The following is a 9,010-nucleotide window of genomic DNA, read 5'->3' as shown; positions in this document are numbered from 1 at the left end:
AAATGGAAGGCAGAAAATTAATGGATGAGTCTGGAACATAGAGTAAACAAAGGTTAGAAAATAAAAAGGTTTGGCAGTTCTCAAGGGTATCTATTACAATGCAAGGAGTATTAATGAATAAAGCAGATGAGCTGAAGGCTCAGATAGATACGTGGCAGTATGAAATCATAGCTATTACAGAAACATAGCTTAAGGAGGGACAGGAATGGCAGCTCAACGTCCCTGGTTACAGGATTTTCAGACAGGTTAGGGAGGGGGATAAGAAACAAGGAGGAGTGGAAATTTCGGTCAAGGAAACTATTACAACTGTGGGGAGGGATGATATGTTGGAAGGTTCATCAAATGAGGCCACATGGATTCAGCTAAGGAACAAAAAAGGGGCAATCACACTGCTGGGGGTGTACTATAGATCAAATAGTCAAAGGGAGACAGAAGAGCAGATATGTAGGCATATTTCTTAAGAACTGCAAGAACAATAGGGCAGTAATAGTAGGGGATTTTAACTACTCCAATATTAACTGGGATAGTTTTAGTGTGAAAGGAATTGAGTGAGCAGAATTCTTGAGGTGCATTCAGGAGATCTTTTTTGGGCAGTATGTAGCAAGTCCGACAAGAGAGGGTGCAGTGTTAGACTTAGTTTTAGGAAATGAAGATGGGCAGGTGGAAGGTGTGGCAGTGGGAGAGCATTTTGTTGGTAGTGATCAGAATTCAGTCATTTTTAACATAATTATGGAAAAGGACAGAAATAGAACAGGAGTTAGAGTTCTCAATTGGGGAAAGGCCAATTTTACTAAACTGAGGAGTGATTTAGCGAAAGTGGACTGGAAACAGCTATTTGAAGGTAAATCAGTGTGAGAGTAGTGGGAGGCATTCAAAGGGGAGATTCAAGAGGTTCAGGGTAAACATGTTCCCACAAAGAAAAAGGGTGAGATGGCCAAATCTGGAGCTCATGGATGTCAAGGAGCTTACAGGTAAGATAAGGCGGAAAAGGAAAGCTAATGTCCGACACCGAGAACTTAATACTACAGAAAGCAAAGAGGAGTATAGAAATTTGATGGGGGTGGGGTGGGTGGGGGAGTGGTGGAGTTGGTGTGGGGGTGGTGAAATCAAAAAGGAAATTAGGAAAGCAAAGAGACAGCATGAAAGAATATTGGCAAGCAAAATCAAGGTAAACCTAAAGATGTTTGATCAATACATAAAGAGTAAGAGGATAACTAAGGAGAGAGTAGAGCCCACAAAAGACCATAAAGGTAACCTATGTGTAGGGGTGGAAGATGTTGGTATGTTTCTTAATAAATACTTTGCATCTGTCTTCATAAAAGAGGGAGGCCATGTAGATATTGTATTTAAGGAGGAGGAGTGTGAAGCAAAGGCCTGCTACCTGACTCGAACCCGACAGGACCCTACGGCATGTGTTGGGTTTGGGTCAGGTCGAGTCGCTCTTCCAGGTCCGGCTTTCGGGCTCGGGTCGGACACACACAGTATTAATTGGACTTGAAAGGTTGTTTAAAAAGATGAAGATTGGAGCTATGAAGTCAGTGCTTGTTTGGTTATGAGTTAAACAGAAACCCATGGAGTTGTGCCCAGACAGGTTATGCCACACTGTACCAGTATGCTTAAACTAAACACAGTAATTGCCCGAACAAAGAACAAAGAACAGTTCAGCACAGGAACAGGCCATTGGGCCCTCCAAGCTTGCACCGATCTTGATGCCTGCCTAAACTAACACCTTCTGCACTTCCGGGGCCCATATTCCTCTATTCCCTTCCTATTCATGTATTTGTCAAGATGTCTCTTAAACGTCACTATCGTATCTGCTTCCACCACCTCCCCTGGCAGCAAGTTCCAGGCACTCACCACCCTCTGTGTAAAAAACTTGCCTCGCACATCCCCTCTAAACTTTGCCCCTCGCACCTTAAACCTATGTCCCCTAGTAACTGACTCTTCCACCCTGGGAAAAAGCTTCTGACTATCCACTCTGTCCATGCCGCTCATAACTTTGTAAACCTCTATCATGTCACCCCTCCACCTCCGGCGTTCCAGTGAAAACAATCCGAGTTTTTCCAACCTCTCCTCATAGCTAATGCCCTCCAGACCAGGCAACATCCTGGTAAACCTCCTCTGTACCCTCTCCAAAGCCTCCACGTCCTTCTGGTAGTGTGGCGACCAGAATTGCACGCAATATTCTAAGTGTGGCCTAACTAAGGTTCTGTACAGCTGCAACATGACTTGCCTATTTTTATACTTTATGCCCCGACCGATGAAGGCAAGCATGCCTTATGCCTTCTTGACTACCTTATCCACCTGCGTTGGCACTTTCAGTGACCTGTGGACCTGTACGCCCAGATCTCTCTGCCTGTCAATACTCCTAAGGGTTCTGCCATTTACTGTATACCTTCCACCTGCATTAGACCTTCCAAAATGCATTACCTCACATTTGTCCGGATTAAACTCCATCTGCCATTTCTCTGCTCAAGTCTCCAACCGATCTATATCCTGCTGTATACTCTGACAATCCTCATCATTATCCGCAACTCCACCAACCTTTGTGTCATCCACAAACTTACTAATCAGACCAGCTACATTATCCTCCAAATCATTTATATATACTACAAACAGCAAAGGTCCCAGCACTGATCCCTGCGGAACACCACATTCCTCCATTGAGAAAAACACCCATCCACTGATACCCTCTGTCTTCTATGACCGAGCCAGTTCTGTATCCATCTTGCCAGCTCACCTCTGATCCCGTGTGACTTCACCTTTTGTACCAGTCTGCCATGAGGGACCTTGTCAAAGGCTTTACTAAAGTCCATATAGATAACATACACTGCCCTTCCTTCATCAATCATCTTCGTCACTTCCTCAAAAAACTCGATCAAATTAGTAAGACACGACCTCCCCTTCACAAAACCATGCTGTCTCTCGCTAATAAGTTTGTTTGTTTCCAAATGGGAGTAAATACTGTCCCGAATAATCCTCTCTAATAGTTTCCCTACCACTGACGTAAGGCTCACCGGCCTATAATTTCCTGGATTATCCTTGCCTTCTTAAACAAAGGCACAACATTGGCTATTCTCCAGTCCTCTGGGACCTCACCTGTAGCCAATAAGGATGCAAAGATTTCTGTCAAGGCCCCAGCAATTTCTTCCCTTGCCTCCCTCAGTATTCTAGGGTAGATCCCATCAGGCCCTGGGGACTTATCTACCTTAATGCTTTGCAAGACACTTAACACCTCCTCCTTTTTGATAATGAGACTATCTGCACTCCCTTCCCTAGGCTCATCATCCACCAAGTCCTTCTCTTTGGTGAATACTGATGCAAAGTACTCATTTAGCACCTCGCCCATTTCCTCTGGCTCCACACATAGATTCCCGTCTCTGTCCTTGAGTGGGCCAACCCTTTCCCTGGTTACCCTCTTGCTCTTTATATATGTATAAAAAGCCTTGGGATTTTCCTTGATCCTGTTTGCCAATGACTTTTCATGACCCCTTTTAGCCCTCCTGACTCCTTGCTTAAGTTCCTTCCTACTGTCTTTATATTCCTCAAGTGCTTCATCTGTTCCTAGCCTTCCAGCCCTTACAAATGCTTCCTTTTTCTTTTTGACTAGGCTCACAATATCCCGCCTTATCCAAGCTTCCCGAAACTTGCCAAACTTGTCTTTCTTCCTCACAGGAACATGCTGGTCCTGGATTCTAATCAGCTGACATTTGAAAGACTCCCACATGTCAGATGTTGATTTACCCTCAAACAGCCGCCCCCAATCTAAATTCTTCAGTTCCTGCCTAATATTGTTATAATTAGCCTTCTCCCAATTTAGCACCTTCACCCGAGGACTACTCTTATCCTTATCCACAAGTACCTTATAACTTATGGAATTATGGTCACTGCTCCCGAAATGCTCCCCCACTGAAACTTAGACCACCTGGCCGGGCTCATTCCCCAATACCAGGTCCAGAATGGCCCCATCCCTAGTTGGACTATCTACATACTGTTTCAAGAAGCCCTCCTGGATGCTCCTCACAGATTCTGCCCCATCCAAGCCCCTAGCACTAAGTGAGTCCCAGTCAATATTGGGGAAGTTAAAATCACCCACCACTACAACCCTGTTACCTTTACATCTTTCCAAAATCTGTCTACATATCTGCTCCTCTACCTCCCGCTGGCTGTTGGGAGGCCTGTAATAAACCCCCAACATCGTGACTGCACCCTTCCTATTCCTGAGCTCCACCCATATTGCCTCGCTGCATGACCCCTCTGAGGTGTCCTCTCGCAGTACAGCTGTGATATTCTCCTTAACTAGTAATGCAACTCCCCCACCCCTTTTACATCCCCCTCTATCCTGCCTGGAGCTTCTAAAGCCTGGAACATTTAGCTGCCAATCCTGCCCTTCCCTCAACCAAGTCTCTGTAATAGCAACAACATCATTTTTCCAAGTATTAATCCAAGCTCTGTTCATCTGCCTTACCTGTTATACTTCTCGCATTGAAACAAATGCACTTCAGACCACCAGTCCTGCTGTGCTCAGCAACATCTCCCTGCCTGCTCTTCCTCTTAGTCCTACTGGCCTTATTTACTATGTCCTCCTCATTTATTTCACTATCTGTCCTACTGCTCTGGTTCCCACCCCCCTGCCACACTAGTTTAAACCCTCCCGAGTGACGCTAGCAAACCTTGCAGCCAGGATATTAGTGCCCCTCCAGTTTAGATGTAACCCGTCCTTCTTGTACAGGTCCCATCTGTCCCTGAAGAGACCCAATGATCCAGATATCTGAAACCCTCCCTTCTACACCAGCTGCTCAGCCATGTGTTTAGCTGCACTATCTTCCTATTTCTAGCCTCACTGGCACGTGGCACAGGGAGTAATCCAGAGATTACAACTCTAGAGGTCCTGTTTTTTAGCTTACTACCTAACTCCCTAAACTCCCCCTGCAGGACCTCATCACTCTTCCTGCCTATGTCGTTGGTACCGATGTGTACCACAACCTCTGGCTGTTCACCCTCCCCCTTCAGAATGCCCCCTGTCCGTTCAGAGACATCCTTGACCCTGGCACCAGGGAGGCAACATACCATCCTGGAGTCTCTTTCACGTCCACAGAAGCGCCTATCTGTGCCCCTGACTATAGAGTTCCCTATAACTATTGCTCTTCTGCGCTTTGTCCCTCCCTGCTGAACAACAGGGCCAGCCGTGGTGCCACTGCTCTGGCTGCTGCTGTTTTCCCCTGATAGGCCATCCCCCCCAACAGTATCCAAAACGGTATACTTGTTAGAGAGGCTCAGAATATCATTATACATTACCTAGACTCCTGCTTTACAGGTTGAAATACTTGCTGCAAGTTTATCCAGTGAGCGGCTGAGATGGAGAGACCAGGAAGGTCCTGAGTGATTAATTATTATAAAATAAACAGTATTTATATAAAAAATATAAAATGATCACTGTCAGGATTCTAGTCTACACACATACAGTACAGTACTTCGGGCAATTGCTGTGTTTATTTTAAGCAAAAGGTACTGGTACAGATACTGGTACAGTGTGGCACAACCTGTCTGGGCATAACTCCATGGATTTCTGTTTAACTCATGACCAAACAATCACTGACGTTGTGGCTCCAATCTTCATCTTTTTAAACAACCTTTCAAGTCCAATTACAGTTTTTGTTGCTTATCTGCACAAACTGAAAAAGTGAAAAATGGATTCCGAATCGGAAGGTAGGTAAAGTGAACATTCTGGTGGTCAGGTCGGGCTTGGGTTGGGCCGGGCTCGGGTTGGATCGGGCGCGGCTCGAGTCGGGCGTGGGAAAAAATGGAAGGACTCGGGCCAGGTCGGGCTCGGGTCCAATGTGGTTCTGTTGGGTTCGAGTCGGGTTTTTTGTTCCAAACCTGAGCAGGCCTTTAGTGTGAAGTATTGGATGTGATAAACATAGGGAGAGAGGATGTATTAATGGGATTAGCATCCTTGAAAGTTGATAAATCACCAGGGCCGGAGGAAATGTACCCTAGGCTGTTAAAGGAAGCAAGAGAGGGAATAGCAGAAGGTCTGACCATCATTTTCCAGTCCTCACTGGATTCAGGTGTGGTGCCCAAGGATTGGAGAACTGCTAACGTTGTATCTCTGCTTAAAAAGGGAGTGAGGGATAGACCAAATAATTCCAGGCCAGTCAGTCTAACCTCAGTAGTGATCAAAGTATTGGAATTTATTCTGAGAGACAGAATAAACTGTCACTTAGAAAGGCACAGGTTAATCAAGGATAGTCGGCATGGATTTGTTAAGGGAAGATCTTGTTTGACCAACTTGATCGAATTTTTTGAAGAAGTAACAAGGAAGATAGATGAGGGTAGTGTAGTTGATGTGGTCTCCATGGATTTTAGCAAGGCCTTTGACAAGATCCTAGATGGATGACTGGTTAAAAAAATAAAATTCCATGGGATCCAGGGAAATGTAGCAAGGTGGAGTGAATAGCCACAGATCCCTGAAGGTAGCAGGACAGGTTGATAAGGTGGTTAAGAAGGCATATGGAATCCTTTCCTTTATTGGCTGAGGTTGAGAATATAAGAGCAGGGAGGTTATTCTGGAACTGTATAACTCATTGGTTAGGCCATAACTTGAGTATGTATGCAGTTCTGGTCACCTCATTACAGAAAGGATGTAGTTGCACTGGAGAAGGTACAGAAGAGATTTACGAGGATGTTGCCAGGACTGGAAAAATGCAGTATGAGGAATGATTGAATAGGCTGGGGTTCTCCTTGGAACAGAGAAGGCTGAGGGGAGATCTGATTGAAATGTACAAATTTTTGAGGGGCGTGGATAGAGTGGAAGTGAAGGGCCTATTCACCTTAGCAGAGAGGTCAGTGACTATGGGGCATATAATTAAAGTGATTGGTAGAAAAATTAGAAAAATCTTTCACCTGGAGGGTGGGGGTGGGGGGTGGGGGGGTGGGGGGAGGTGGGTGCCTGAAAGGGTAATTGAGGCAGAAACACTCAACTCATTCAAAAGGAGTCTGGATATGCACCTCAAGTGCCGTAATCTTCAGGGCTATGGACCAAATGCTGGAAAGTGGGATTAAAATAGGTGGATCATTTTTTGGCTGGCACAGACACGATAGGCCATGACCTCTTTCTGTGCCTTAAACTTTCTATGATTTCTATGATTTCCACAAGCATACTGGTGGACAAAGCATGGTCCTTCCCCAGGGCTTCCTGGGTGTGGATAAAGTCACAGAAGAGCGGCAGGCAGCCAGAGCAAACAACCCCACTGTAATGAGTCCTTTATGTTGTCTGATGCAACATTAATGAGATGTCCAGTTTGCTGAAGATCTCAAACAGGTTTATTAAAAGCTAAGCTATTATATACTGTACAGAGCTAACTATTTACAGAACCTTCATCTGGGTGCTACAGTTGCAAAGTGACTCTGGCTTTGAGTCATATGACTACTTCAAGGTACTCAGTTCATTAGCATACTGAGATCTTAAAAGGACATCACTTAAGACAATCATACAACATCCATGAGCTTTGTCCAACCTGAACCTGTGGATGGCCAACTTGGCCAGGCCCAGGAGCAGCCCCACAAGGAGGACCTCTGACTTGCCTGCCCAATTCAGTACCAGATGGCCAAAGATCAGGAGTGTGGGAATGAACCACAACCAGAAATTGAGCAGCCGTTCCTTCTCATAGAGCTGCACTCTCTCTCACACTCCATATAAACATGAAACACGGACTCACCCAGGCTGGAAAAGTTACAGGTGGCCTGGGACTCTATTAAGTGACCTGAAAAAGTATTGTCTGTACTGTTCAACACTCTCTGCCCAAAATCCCCGATAGTGCAGGAAGGACCCCTCCACTGGGGCCTCCCACCTCTGTTGGACATCAGGAATGAACGCTATGGTGTGCCCAGATGGAAGACAAGGGTGAGTTAATTGGGAGTGTGCAGGAGTTGCTGTACAGGAGACCTCTCTGAGCGTGGTGAAATGACACGGAGGGAATTTCCGAGAGACAGCTCAAGTTTGTGAGGTGGAGCCTCATGAGGGAGGTTTCAGGGCCTCGTGCCAATGAGAAATTCTGTCCAATTGGGGGTCAGCCCGGACAGGACCTCTCCACACACTCAAGCCTGCTTGACACCTTCAGTGGAATCAGGGCCAAATGTAGCTTTTTAGCACCTGGTTTGCTTTAGCCCCAGGCTGGACCTAATGCCAGGATATCTTGTGTGCCAATGCAGTGACATCCAGCCTTCCTCTTTGCCAGTCACCGAAATCGTCCACATGGAGATGGGGTTTCCTGAGGAGTTGCTCCTTTAGGATATCTCCCACCCCCGATAGGGAAGAGCTCTGGTGGAAACAAATATAATGCGTTTTGCATAAAACAGCCAGCAGAATTTTTAGAATGCAAGGAGCATTGTTACAAAACTGGACAGATTGAAGAAGAAAGGAACAAGGAGATCTGGATACTGTGGTGCTGTTTATTGTTTACCAATAACATGAGCTGGCCTCTGCCGACTATCAAGTGTAGGACTAACTCCTTTAAAAAGGAACTGGATAAGTATCTGGTTAAGAACTGGATTAAAGATTTTCTGATTAATTAGTTGGTCTCGGATTGGGTAGCAGTAGGTGTTCTACAATCAGCTTCAAGATTGTGGGGGCATAAAATTCAACCATGGCTCCCTTTCCCGATCAATCTACACTGACCTCTGCTGGATAGCTTGCAGATGTTGGGTGAAGATCGAATCAGCTGAAGATGGAATAACCTACTGACACTCACTGGGTGTGGCTGATTGTATGGGGAACTGGAGCACTACCAGTGCCTGTGGAACCATATCCCAAAATAAGTCAGTGCCCTTAGAAAAAGGGAGAAGTCAGGGGAGGAAATAAATGACAGGGATAGATGGAATATGACCAGCTTAGGCTGCCAGTTAGCCTGAATGAATCCAATAGGATTCCAATCTCATCCGAGCTCCACCCACAATATATTCAGTCGCCAACCATGCTTGTAGATCTGTAACTATCTGTTTACTTTGA

This window comes from Heterodontus francisci, chromosome 31 (assembly GCF_036365525.1).
Source record: "Heterodontus francisci isolate sHetFra1 chromosome 31, sHetFra1.hap1, whole genome shotgun sequence".
NCBI classification, from domain to species: domain Eukaryota; kingdom Metazoa; phylum Chordata; class Chondrichthyes; order Heterodontiformes; family Heterodontidae; genus Heterodontus; species Heterodontus francisci.
The sequence above is the reverse complement of the archived record's forward strand: the minus strand, read 5'-3'. Positions refer to the sequence as shown.